At 36.6% G+C, this 14,603-nt stretch overlaps 1 pseudogene; it reads left to right on the top strand.

Annotated features, from left to right (window-relative positions):
* Window positions 1-14,603, top strand: part of LOC120142104 — a 48,784-nt pseudogene that overhangs the window by 11,279 nt on the left and 22,902 nt on the right.

Raw genomic sequence — 14,603 nt, 5'->3', positions numbered from 1 at the left:
AATAGATTCATTGGCCATAAAAGCACAATCCAACAACTGTCGACCTGGAATAAAAGCGAACTGCGATGGACTGATCAAATCTTTAATCACTGAAACCAATCTTCTCGATAAGATTTTGTACAAGCTACCAACTAAACTTATAGGTCTGTAATCCTCAATGCCTTCAGGATTTAGTTTCTTAGAGATAAATGTAATAAAAGCATGATTGACCCCCATGCTCCCAACTCCTTCCTTTGTGAAAGTCATCCACAAACTTCAAAAGATGATCCTTCAAAATAGGCTAGAATTTCTTAAAAAAACCCATCGTGAAACCGTCCGAACCCGGGGCTTTAGAACTGTCCGAATGAAACACTGCTTCCCAAACTTCCTGTTCTGAAAACTTCACCTCCAGACCACTCTTCTGCTCCTCTGATAATTTTGCAAAATTAAGATTAATGTCCTCTACCCCTAACATAGATTGTGAACTGTAATTTTGCTTAAAATACTCAAATACATAGTTTTTCAGCCTATCCGGATCTGAAATCTCTTCATTAGCCACTTTCAAAGCCGAAATTGCCTTCATTCTGTTTCTCTTAGTAGCTGTTAAATGGAAATACCTCGTATTCCTATCCCCTTCCAAGTTCCACTTCAATCTTGATCTTTTGTAACCAAATGCTCTCTTTCTTCCTATGCAACTTCCATAGCTCGATTCTAGACAAAAACAACAAATCACGTTCTTGGATGGAAATCCCTCCTCCTTGTAACTTCAGTTCCAGACCATTTATCTTGCTTTCTAACTGAGAAATATCTTCAGAAATCCCCTTGAGAGTCGAATATGGCCTATTTCTGATATTTTGTTTCGTTCCTCGAAGTAAAGAAAATAAACCCCCTCGACCATTAGTAATCTTCACATTAGACATTGACTTTTCAACCAACTCCACAAACCCTTCTTCCTCTAGCAAGTAATTGAATAATCGAAAAGGTTTAGGTCCCCAATTGTTACATTCTTCTACTAACATAATGGGATTATGGTCTGAAAGGGATTTGGGAAGCATTTTCTGAACCACGTTAGGAAACTGATTTAGGAATGCACCTCCAAAGATAAACCTATCCAGCCTTACCCAAGTTGGAGACTCTTTATTATTGCACCAAGTATATCTTCCCCCAACTAACGGTAAATCCATAAGATTCAATTGTTGAACAAAGGATCTAAACAAAGCCAAGGAACGCCAATTTTGTGCCATTCCACACTTCTCCTCTGTATCCAAATAAGCATTAAAATCCCCCCCTATGCAAACTGGCATACTCAAGTTCTGTACAAAACACAATAGCTCCCTAAAGAATTCCTCTTTATCCTCCTCTACTGCCGAACCATAAACATTAATTAGAACACAATCAAAGTTGTATAACTTTAACTTCCCTGTTATTTCTATGAACCTGCTCTGATTAAATACTGCAGTAACGTCAAAAAAATCCTCATTCCACAAACTTATCAACCCACCTGCCGAACCCTCAGCTGGAGTAAAGACATGACCTTTCAATAAGTTACCCCCTAACCTCCTCCAAAGCCCACTATTACAGACGCTCAGTTTTGATTCCTGTAGAAATAAGATGAACGGCTTCTTTCTATTAACAAGTCTGTCCACTGCTCTGATTTTTTCTCTTCTCCCAAGACCTCTAATATTCCATGTTATCACTTTTAACTTTGACATTTGACTAAACAATCTAAAAACCCATATCAGCCCGAAAAACCTTCATGATCTCCTTGAAGACCCCTTCATCTCCATCTTAAAAATCTCCTCCTCTAATAATTGTTGCCCCCCTTTAAATGTGATCCCCAGTAGTTCACAAACCTCCCTAGTAGCCGCTGCTTCATACCTTGCTTTAACTGAAGAATTAGACGACTGGGATACCTCCCTGACATGTTTCAATGAATCTTTGACCAAACTTCTCCAAACCCTTCTATACACTCTATCATAAAAGCTGATAGACACTTCAGTATCCGATCAAGCACTTCCTGAATTACGTGGAGCAATTCTCAACTTTCTTCGATTAACCATACTTTTAGGCGAGGAATAGACTGTTCCTGATGTTCATAGGAAGATGAATCTCATTTGCTAAAATCTGATCAACCCTCACAGGATCTGCAATACAACCCTTTTGGTATTCCTTACTTCTAATCCTTCCTCTCAAACTTGAGAAGCTTTCCTCAATGAGGTTGCACCGATTGTCCTCCCTGACCTTCTTCTTCTTCTTTGAACCTTCCGCTTGACTTACTGAAAATATGCTCCTTTCTCCATCATTATGAATCTGTAAATTAGTGCTATCCCCTTCCAGACTTTTCATGCCTCCTGACTTTTCTTTACTCATTGCAGCTCCCAGTGTGCTTGGACGAACTTCCTTCTCCCCCTGTAAATTATCTTCCAGTACCCTAACCTCCCCCTCCTCATCAGCAAACTGATTTTCAAAATTAGCATTGGGCTGTAAGATAAACTTATCCCCAACCCATTTTAAATTAAAAGCAGGCCCATTAGGAACCAATTTTTTAGACAACGCTACAGCAGCCTCATTGTCCTCAGAATGAACAGATTCAATTTTATCTCTCAGACCCAGGCCCAAGTGATTGTCATTCTGACTTGTCCTCATTCCCAAGAAACCTGACAACCCACAATCAGAATTATCATTAGTTGACTTACTCGATTGGACTTGTTCCCCACTGACTTCATTCACTCTACTGTTCTGCCCATAGTTAAGCCAAGAAATAACTTTACGCCTAGCATCCTCTGTGAACTCTTCCCTATTTGCATCCAGAGTAGGACGACTACCATCTCCCTTGTCAGACAATACATAACCACAGTTTCTAATTTTTGAAAATTTCTCCATCTTCTTCCTTCCCGCTTCTACTTCTGGTTTATTCACAACAGACCCCAATAAGCTCTTGACCTTGAACGATCTCCCATATGAGCCTATCGGGACCATTTCGGGAACATCATAAGGACTTTCCACCCTGAGCAAAACTTTTGCCGACGATAGGTCCGAACTGCTCTCATGATCTTCGTTAAAATATAAAAACTGACCCCACTTCTCTGTAAGTTTACTTAAGAATGCTACATTCCAGCACGTAGAGGCAAACCAAATAGCTCTACCTGGCAAAGGGCCGTCGGAACACCCTCCTTGTTCAAAACTGGAGCCAACCAGTCTAAGTACATGAACAACTCTTCCTTTTTATTCGTCCATGCCTTGGAGAACTCTTCTACCGAATTGAAAGTAATGATGCAAGCATTCCAAACATAGCCCCATCTAACCACCTGAACTTTCATGCCCCGCTAACTCCAAAGCTTCCTTCAACAAGTCATGGTCAAAGGAAGATTTCATAATCCCTGTTAGTGAACGTTTAACCCATTCTGTTTTGGCTAATGGGATATGCATCTCCCAAACGTTCCTCACATCAGATGCGTTCTTCTTATTGACCTCCAGTAATGCCCCTGAAACAGGTTCACCTCTCTCCTTAAATTCAGAATTCACCACCTCCTTATAAGATCTGCCATCTCTCATGCTTCTCACCAACTTAGCTATCCTCCCAGATCTTGAATTAGCCCTATCCCCCAACTTGGTCTCCATCTTCCTTTTCCCGTCCGCAGCTTCCCTCCTCTTCACCTTTTGATACTTAGCAATTCCTACTGAGACTCTTCTCCCATCGATCCACTTCCCATTCACGAACTGGATTGCCTTGTTTCTGCTTTCCTCACCAGCAAATTGGACAAAAGCAAAAGTAGAGGACTTATAATTTGGTTTTTCTAAAAAACGGGGGATAAAAATCCTTGGAATCTGACCAAAAGGACTAAAATACTTCCTTAACACCCCTCTTGTCACACTCTGACAAAGATTATCAATGAACACGGTCCATTCCCCATCAAGATCACTGGAATTTTTTGAGAAAACTCTCACACTCTCTCTACCTATCGCTCCCATCTTAAGATAATTTCAATCTAACATGCTCCTTGTGTTTTGAGATCCTGATTTTATATTATTGTTATGGCAGTGTTGGGCTTGTTGTTGACAATCCTGAATTTTTCAATCGTCTTGCTGGGAAATTTTGCTCCAATGCAACGATGAGATTTATTGTTCTACTTTGGGGGGAAAAATCACGCCTGGCCAGCAATGAAAACACTTGGTGTACCTTTATTCAGTTATGAGGAGGTTGTGAATTTAGGAAGAGAGAACCGTGCTGCTCTTATCGATTCTCTTGATGCTAGTAAGTTCATTGATTGCAGAATTTGGATAATATATTATACCTTGTCACTTTGGTGCCCTTGAGTTTGTTATTTAATTATGTACTCTCGTTTTCGCTTCAGTGTTGTGCTTTTGATTGCCCAAAGCATAAACTGAACAGAGACCAAGATCTTATCTGTCCAGCTGTGGAATCAAATTTATTCTGTTTTTTCTCCTCGTATATTGCCTGCTGTATTGTTCGGACTACATTTTTTATCCTGATGTACCAATGTCTTATACTTCTGCCTAACACATTTCCGGATATGGGTATGGGAACTCCAAAGACCCTCCAAATAAACGGATAAAACTTTAAAAAAAATAGTAAGCATGTCTATGCTGGACACATATCCATATTTGATACACCTGAGTTCAAGTAACATGGATAACTACATTTTGCATGTGCAGATGATTGGTTTAAAACGATATTGACCTATCACTGGTTCTTGCATTGTAAGGCTTCTGATTCAATATTTGTTTTCTCCAATTGCATTGTAATGTATTGTCGATTTCAAAATGGTCATTGGTTTTGAATGTAAATATCAATATGAATTTATGATAAAATTTAGATTCATTGAAACATGTACCAATGAAATTGTTAAACATTGGGAGCCTCTTAGCCTATGTTACTTGGATTCAAGTGTGGGTGCCTGATATGAGTATGTATTTGGCATGGGTATATTCAAAATTTTTAAAATCTTTTCCGTATAGGTGGAGAGTCCTTGGAGTTAATATCCTGATACCCTTGCCCATATATCTGCTTGGACACAGATGTTGGACATGGATTCCTTAAGAAAAATGAAGAGCTGGGATAACCAGGGATGGACCGAGTTCGGGTTGGGGGCAGTCGCTCCCCTGAAAATTTCAATTTGTTACATATTTTAGATTTTTTCTTTGTATTTTCTATTGATAATTTGATTTCGCCTCCTCCTACAATTTTAGAATTTGCCCCCTAGCACAAGATCATCCGTCTGTCCGAGGATAACATTCTAAGATTGGGATTCTCACTCCTGATAATATACATGTTATTTTTATAGAAAGTCACATTTATTTTATTAGAGTTAACACAGTTTTAGGGAATTTTGTTTTGTATTTTTTAAAATATTATTGTGGCAAGCCAAATGCATTGGTTGGGAAGATACCCAACCGCTGCTTTAAATTTATGTGAGATGGGGTGAAAGGTGGATCACCTTTCTCTGGTTATGCCCTCCATGTTCATCATTCTTAACACCGAAGTCCTAAAATTTCATCAAGTCCTAAATAGCCACGTCATACATGATATTTGTGTGATAGTTTGCATGTTACTTATATTTAATTATGCGTGTTGTACAAGTTGTTTAAAACATAGGTCTTACTATGAGTTTCCTCAATAGATTTATAACAGTCAGCTAAATGTGATTTCAGGAAAAGGCTACAAATATGAAGCCATCAGCTCAGATGATATTGCTACTCTCGTATATACAAGTGGGACCACTGGTAATCCAAAAGGTGTTATGCTTTCACATAAAAATTTATTACACCAGGTAACTTCTTAATACTGATTTAGGTATTCTAGTTCTCACAAGTCCCAAAAGAACAATGCTTTAGTTGAGCACTGAGCCATTTTTTTCCCGTCTGAAGTAATATGCTTATATATGAAAGGTAAACTAGTGAATGTAGTGAAATGGTTAGTAGCTATGTATCTACTTGACTGCTATCTGAGACAGTTTTTCTTCTTTTATTTTTTTCAGTTGTCAGTAAGCTAATGAAGTTTTATTTATTTTGGGTAATTTGTATCATGCTTTTTTATGTCCTAGTTATTCTAAGCTTTAGATTACCATAATTGATCCCGAGGATGGTAGTGTATCAGATGTCTACATTTTTTCTGTGATATCCCAAATTTGAATTCTCGTAATTGCTATCCAAGAACCCATTGAGTGGCCTTAATGATAAAAGAGAATGTTGTTTTCCCTTGAGGACTCGGGTTTGAGCAGTTGCGTCTACATGGTGTGTGCGCATTGTCAGTAGGCTATCCGAATCTGTTATTGTTTCTTATCATTGAAAGAAACCTCTTGCTTAATGTCTATTGTTTATTAATTTTTTGTTGTCTGGTTTGTTTTTCAGATAGAAAATTTGGGGGTTCTTGGACCTGCTAAACCAGGGGATAGATTTCTAAGCATGCTTCCTACTTGGCACATGTATGAGCGGTCTTGTGAGTATTTCCTATTTACGCGTGGAATTGAGCAAGTCTATACAACCGTGAGAACTTTGAAGGTATTGTTTATTGGAGGGTTGTGTTTTTCAAATTTATCCAGAATATTTAATGGTTTTCAAATGATTCTTCGCGTCGCACGATTATTAGTTTTTTACTTATTTATTTGTTAATTATATATTTTTGTTTTCTTCTGTAGGATGATTTGAGAAGTTACAAGCCAGATTACATGATTTCTGTACCTTTAGTGTATGAAACACTCTATAGGTATGTCCTTTACTCGGGATTTCGCAAACGTAATTAATCTGCTCCGGAAAAGTTAATTGGGATACTTTTCTTTGGAAACAATTTTAAACTATTTTTTGTCAGTGAAATTTGGTTCTCTTAAATGCACTTCAGTAAAAAATAAAAAAAAGGAAAAATGCTAATTGTTCATGTTGCATTGCAACCACGTGTGCTATATTTTCATGTGTTCCATCAGTTCTGAGTTATGTAGTATTCCTGATATATGATAAAATATATCATAGGATATAATCATTTCACGGGAAAAAATCCCTGCATTTTAATAGTTATAAAATCGGGTATAATTTTCTCGCTATACAATCTAGCGGGGAGAACTCTTTCAAAGAAGTAGCCTCTTAATCTGATTTTATAGATTGTGCCCAAAATTTTTCGTATAGATTTTGTTGATACATTTTAGCTCGTAAACTTTGAAAACTTTTGTTGAAGCATGATTGATAAGGAGTCGGTTTTGTAGCATTCGGTTATACGAATAATAATTCTTTCACTAGCTTGAGTGACTTGGTGTAGTCTGCTGCCTTCTAAGGATTGTTGTAACATGCGTTTCTAGTTTATGAAAAACAAATTTTGGTTCAGCATGAAGGTTAAAAAGAACTACACTATGGTCTTAAACAGGGGAATGATTGAACCAAGTCAAGCTTAAGTTTTCACTTGAAGCTCGACTTGAGTGCGATTGAGTTCATTTTCCAAAGGTGGACTTGAGATGAAGATCAAAATGCTCGAGTGTCTGTTTCGTTTACCTAGTAATTATGAGCTTATTTCCAAGCTCGACTTCAAGCTCAATTTATTTGTCTTCAAGTTTGATTTTGAATTGAAAATTTTCAATATTAGTTTTAAAAAACCTTGATTTGGCTTTTGAGTTACTTCATAGCTCGAGCTTGATCTTAACTCAACAATGACAGAACGGAATTCAAATTCTTTTGCTGGAAACCAGTAACTTACGAGCACATGTCTCATTTATACATCTAGTATTGATGCTCATTTTCTTTATAAGGAGAGTTATGTTCGTAATTTTAGATTAATTCTTGACGTCCGAGCTTCATCATGCATGACTGGTTGATTAAAGATTGTATCCGATTATTCAAAATAATTTTCTTTTGGGATAAATGTTCTTTCTCATTCTCATCCTATGTGTTGGACCGGTTTTCATGTCTAACTATCCAACTTAAATGCTATTTCTATTGCTATGACGAGTCTCCGGTTAAATTTATTGCGTAGGAATTAGGAAACTCTGAGATTTTCAGTTGCAGCTTTTAAAATATTTTTGGAATACTTTGCAGTGGGATTCAAAAGCAGATTTCTACTAGCCCCAATGCTATTAAATTAATGGTACTTTCATTCATAAGGATCAGCTTGGCATATACAGAGTTGAAGAGGATTTACAAGGTGATAGAAACTGAGCTTTTTTACATTTTTCATGAAACTAAAATTAAATTCTGCAAATTCCTTGTTTATGCTTCCTATGGCTTAAATTCAAATTCATTCTTCAAAACTCTAAAACTAGAGATAAATGGGAATTAGATGCCATTGTATTCTGATGCCCATATTTCTTTTATTATTATAATGATTAACGTTCAACTAAGACCATAGAGTTTCTCAAACTTACAATCCCTTTGCCCGAATACCAAATAACCAATCTTTTCTTAATAAATTACTGTTTTTAAGCACCATCCACTAAAATTGGTAAAATCTTCTTATATGTACTCTGAGTTGTAAATAAGATAAGGTTGTTAGAGTTTTTTATTTCCAGTAGATAAATCTAATTAGTTTAAATTATCCTTACCCTTAGGGGGTGTTTGGATCATGGAATTGATGATTACTGGGAGGATTCTTTTTCCAGAATGTAATACTCACGTTTGGATGAGAAAATTCCCAATAAGGAGTAATAAGTCATTCCCAACTGTGGCATTTTGGGGGCTTAAACTATTTTAGATTTACAAAAAAAGTTCATAATTAGAATTTTATATGAAATTCAAGGGTTAAAATAAAATTAAACCCTTTCATTAAACTAATTTATCTTTTAAATTTTGTAAAAAAATTATATAAATTTTATGAATTTAAATTTTTTAAAGAAAATATATAAATTAAAAATAATAAAATTATATATTTTCTATGATATTTAATACAAATATTTTCTTTTGAATATTTAGAATTCAACTTGTTTAAAAAACAAATATATAACAAGGACAATTTGGTAAAATATACATTCCAGTAATCTTTTATTCCTTTAACCAGACATTGTAATCTTACATTCATGCTAAACAAACCAATCACAACAATACAACATTCTTAGTAATGTGTTAGGTAATGTTACATTCCGGTAATCCTATTCCCAGACGTAATGCTACATTTAATGAACCAAACACACCCTTAATTTAAAAGGATAGGATTTGTATGGTTATAGGACTCTTTTTCAAGGGTAAACCTTTTTGTACTGGAGTCTATTTAAAGACTCATTCTTGTAGAATTTAATACAGAAAAAATAGAAAACGAATATGTTTTATCAGGTTCAACATGATATCAAATTAGGTTTCAAATTCTAAATCTAGCATGATGACTAATTCATCTTCTTCCGACATCAATTATGTCACAGAACCTAATTATGGTTCTGATGATCTTTCTGAGTCATTAAATTCGGCTGTTACTAAATAGCAACTTGAGGATTTACAGAAGTAGCAACTTGAGGATTTACAGAAGTTGTTTGGACAACTTAGTGGGACAGGCTCCTCCAATCTTGCTTTGAAAGCTCTTGATTCTCCACAAGGTACTTTTTCTGCTGCCCTACTCACTGAAAATAGTCAACCAGCATGGATTATCAATTCTGGCGCCTCTGATCACATGACTGGCAGCAAAGAACTGATTTGTGAGTTTAAAAATTCATCTCATCGATCCTCTATTTGAACAACAGATGGTTCTTTCGCAACTATTGCAGGAAGTGGTTTAGTTGTTATCACTAAGGATCTAGTTTTACATGATGTGCTTTGTGTCCCAAATTTGGCTTGCAATCTACTTTTCGTCAGTAAATTAGTTATAAATTTGAAGTTTGTTACAAAATTTACTGATGACACTTGTGAATTGCAGGCAATAGACTCGGGGAAGATGATTGGCAATGTTAAACTGTCTAATGGGCTTTATGTTCTTCATCCTCCATATATTCCTTAATGCTTAGTAATTTCCAGTGTTTTTTCCTCTTCTGTTTTTTCTTCTAAATTCCAAAAATCTGATGATTTGATGTTGTGGCATACTAGGTTAGGTCATCCTAGTTTTTATTATATGGCAAAACTATTTCTAGCTTTATTTGCTAATAAAAAACCTCAAACTTTTCATTGTTCTATCTGCCAACTAGCCAAGCATACTAAATCTTCATATTTGCCATCTCCTTATAAACCCTCTAAACCATTTTCTTTAATCCATAGTGACATTTGGGGCCCTTCCAAGAATATTAATAGTTATCGTTGGTTCATTACTTTTATTGACGATCATAATTGTACTACTTAGACTTAATGAAAGAGAAGTACATGATGATCGAAAACCAATTTAAAAGTTAGATTCAGATACATCAATCTGATAATAGGAAGAGTACTTCGCTAAAACTTTGGGTGTTTTTTCTGAGAGACAGGGATTGTTCAAATTTGTTCATGTGGGATAATCCTCAACAAAATGGAACAAAAGAACAGACATTGTTAGAAGTCACTTGGGCTTTGCTGTTTTCTTATAGTGTTCCAACTTATTTTTGAGGTGAGGCTCTTTTAACAGCTACGTACTTGATTAATCGAATGCATAGTAAGGTTTTAAGCTTCGAAACACCAAGGTCTGTCTTTTTAAATCAATATCCTAATTTTAAACCTGTCTTCTATTCTTCCTTTGCGAGTGTTTGGGTGTACGCTTTTTGTTCACAATAATAGTCCTTCTCGGTCTAAGTTAGATCCACGGTTTATTTGATGTATTTTTTTGGGATATTCTTCTCTAAAGAATGGCTACAAGTGTTACTCACCTTTCACTCATAAAACATACATTTCTATGGATGTAACCTTTTTTGAACAGGAGCCATATTTTAAGGAGGCTACAATCTAGGGGAGCCATTAGATGCATTTCAACCTTCCAAACCCTTTGAGTATGATCATCCTCTTTTTCGGTCATATTCATATCCTCCCATCTCACCATCAGTACCTTTAAACATTTTTCAAGCACCTACAGTAGGAATTCAAACAACTTTTATTCCTACAAATCCATCATTTGTCATGTCTCCCACACACCCTTTATCTCCTCCACCAACTCCTCAAAATACTCAACCATCCACCAAGACTAAGTGTTTATAAACGAAGAAATAAACCTATTTCAGAGGTTGTTTTACAGTCTGACATTTGCCAAGAATCGATACCGAGTCCCATTGCTTCAGAAAATGTGGAAGGTAATAGAGGTAATGAATATTCTCAAGCTCCTATAAATGATTTAAATTCTGATGAGTTACCAATTGCTAAGAGGAAGGGTGTAGGAGAGTGTACTAAGCATCATATTCAAAGATTGTTGCTTATGGAAATTTGATGCCATCTTTTAAAGCTTTTATTGTCAGCTTAGATAAGGTGCAAATCCAACAACCATTGAAGAGGCTTTACAAGATCCTAAATGGAAGAAGGTTGTCGTGGAAGAAATTGGAGCACTAGAAAAGAATGATACGTGGGTCTTGACAGTATTACAACAAGGAAATAAGCCCGTTGACTGTAAATGGGTATTTGCTGTTAAGTCTAACTCGATGGTAGCATTGAAATGTACAAAGCTAGGTTTGTGGCTAAAGGTTTTATTCAAACATATGGAATCGACTACAAGGAGACATTAGCTAAGCTTAATACAGTTATAGTTCTACTCAGCTTGGCCGTTAATAAAGATTGGGATCTTCATCAACTGAACATCAAAAACGCCTTCTTAAATGGGTGCTTGGAAGAAAAGGTGTACATGAATGTTCCTCCAGGTTTGGAGATAATTTTGGAGGCTCATAAGGTATGTAAATTGAGAAAGTCTCTCTATGGCCTTGAGCAATCTCCAAGGGCCTGGATCGAAAGATTTAACTAAGATAATTGTGAAAGATGGTTATAAGCAATGTCAAGCAAACACAATGTGAGCTATCAATCCATGGATATTAATAGAGCTTGCTTTCGTAAAGACTCTTGGATATGGAGGGGAATTGTGAATAACTATTTTAAGGAGGATGTTATTGGAGGTTGCCTTAGATCTCATCCTAAGCTTCAAATAGGTAATGGTAAATCTATTTATTTTTGGAGTGATACGTGGATAGGGGATTTCCCTTTAAAACTTCGGTTTCCTAGAATATATGCCCTTTCTTCAGATAAATTGGGTAAGGTAGCTGATTTTGGGAGTTTCGATTTGTCTGGATGGGTTTGGAATATCAAGACCAGGAGGAACCTTTGTGATTGGGAGGTTGAGCAGTTCGTTGAGTTGTTGGACACCATAAAAAATATTAAACTAATGGAGCCTTTGGAAGACTGTTTATTGTGGGTTGGTTCGGGTGATGGGCAGTTTTCTGTTAAAGCATGCATGAATGCTCTGTCTGTTCCTCTTAAGGACTCAGTTCAGTGGGAAAAAGTCGTCTGGCAGGGTTTAGTTCCTCCTCGAGTGGAGACTTTCCTTTGGCAATTGTCACATCAAAAAGTAGCTGTGAGAGTGGTGTTGAGAAGGGGGGTTGATTTAGGGGAGAACATTCTCTGCCCGTTGTGTAATCAAGGGGTTGAATCGATTCAGCATCTATTTATTCATTGTCCTGTATCCTGGGAACTATGGATGAAAATTATTGGGTATTGGGGTATTCGGCTTCATGGGCCGAATTGAGGCCATATTCTGCTATATGGAAGTTTATTCCAGGGGCAATTTTTTGGTCCATTTGGAAGTTAAGGAATGAGATCATCTTCGATAAAGGAAAGTTGGACAATATCTCTTTGTTTTTCACGGTTCGATTCAGAGTAGCTAAGTGGTTTGTAGCCAAGTATCCACTTTTTTCAACTCAGGTTGATTTCTTAATTGGGGACCCCTCTGTGGCTGACAACCATTCAGACTCTATGGTTTTGGACAGTAGTGTGGTCTGCTGGATTCCTCCTCCACTGGATTTCTTTAAGATGAATGTGGACGGGGCGGTTAGTAGTGTGGGGATGGTGGCAGGTATTGGGGGAATTCTAAGGGACTGGAATCGGGTTGTTCTGTCTTCATTTTCAGTAAATGCAGGTCCTAATACTCCTATCCTAGTAGAATTGAAGGCTATCAAGAAAGGCATTGACATCTTTGTTTCATCTGTATGGGCTTCGAAGGGTAGGTTCATTATTGAAAGTGATTCAAAGACAGCAGTGGATTGGATTAAAGATCAGAGTTCAGTCCCTATTTACTTGTCTTATTTTGTGAAGGAGATTGCGTCTGCTGTTTCTGGATATCAGTTCATTATCAGGTGGATTCCTAGGTGTTGTAATTGTGAAGCGGACAAGCTAGCGAAGGAGGGGATTGGCTGATTGTACTGCTTTTAGTTGGTTTGTACGTCTTTGAGGAGAGGTCTTGCAGGAGTGTATCAAGTCTTATGTATTTTTGTAGGAGTGTTTTTAAATTTTATGTAATTGTATTATCATTAATAAATTGATGTACTCTTTTCCTCCTTCCACTAGAGGGTCCTTGCCTTAGGGCAGTGGACTTCTTAGAGGGAGGTTTTTAATGAGGCATCCTATTCCTATAAAAAAAAATACATTGTTCATTAAAATTGCACCTAATCAACAAAAGGTTATTTTAATTGTGTATGTTGATGACATTGTGGTTACTGGTGATAATGTTAGTGAGATTGACAGGCTAAAAGGGCTTCTAAACAGTGAATTTGAAATCAAAGATTTGGGAAAATTAAGATATTTCCTAGGTATGGAGGTAACAAGGTTGAGAAAGGACTTCTAATCAACCAAAGGAAATATGTTGTGGATCTTTTGTTTGAGACCAAAATGCTGGGATGCAAATATGTTGAAGCCCCAATGGAGACAAGCCTGAAGTTTAAGAAGGGGGACATGGGATCTCCAGTGAATAAGGAGCAATTTCAAAGGCTAGTTGGAAAGTTAATATACTTGTCATTAACTCGACCAAATATAGCTTTTCTTGTTAATGTTGTTAGCCAACACATGTCAGATCCTAGAGAGTATCTTGATGTTGTTTATAGAATCCTAAGGTATTTGAAATTAACCCCTGGTCATGGTCTAATTTTCAGAAATTCTGAAAATAGAACAGTGAAAGTCTTCATGGATGCAAGCTGGGCTGGGGAGTGGAAGAAGGTCCACCAATGGTTATTGTACGTTTGTGTGGGGAAATTTGGTAACATGAGAAGTAAGAAACAATCTATTGTTTCTAGGAGCAGCACTAAAGCCGAATTTAGAGCTTTAGCACTTGGAATGTGTGAGGGAATGTGGCTGCTAAGGCTACTTAAGGAGTTGGAGCTAAGTCAAAATGAAAAATTTCATATTTTGACTGACAATCAAGCTACTGTCATTATTTCTAAGAATCTTGTTCATCATGATAGAACTAAACATGTGGAGATTGATAGGCATTTCATCTCAGAAAAGGTTAATGGTGGAATTGTAGACCTATCTTATATTTCTACCAAGGAACAACTAGCTAATGTGCTTACTAAAGCACTGCCAAGAGTAACTTTAGATGAATTTACATTCAAGCTAGGATTATACAAAGTATAGTCACCAGCTTGAGGGGGAGTGTGAGTTGTAAATAAGATAAGATTGTTAGAGTTTAAAAAGAACTCTGACTTAGTTGGACAGAAAAACAAAATTATAATTAATGGCAGGCGAAAGGTCAGTTCAAGGTTCCCTCCCCACTA

This window comes from Hibiscus syriacus, unplaced genomic scaffold, assembly GCF_006381635.1.
Source record: "Hibiscus syriacus cultivar Baekdansim isolate YM2019G1 unplaced genomic scaffold, ASM638163v2 tig00002237_pilon, whole genome shotgun sequence".
Taxonomy (NCBI): domain Eukaryota; kingdom Viridiplantae; phylum Streptophyta; class Magnoliopsida; order Malvales; family Malvaceae; genus Hibiscus; species Hibiscus syriacus.
This window is presented reverse-complemented; position numbering and strand designations above follow the sequence as displayed.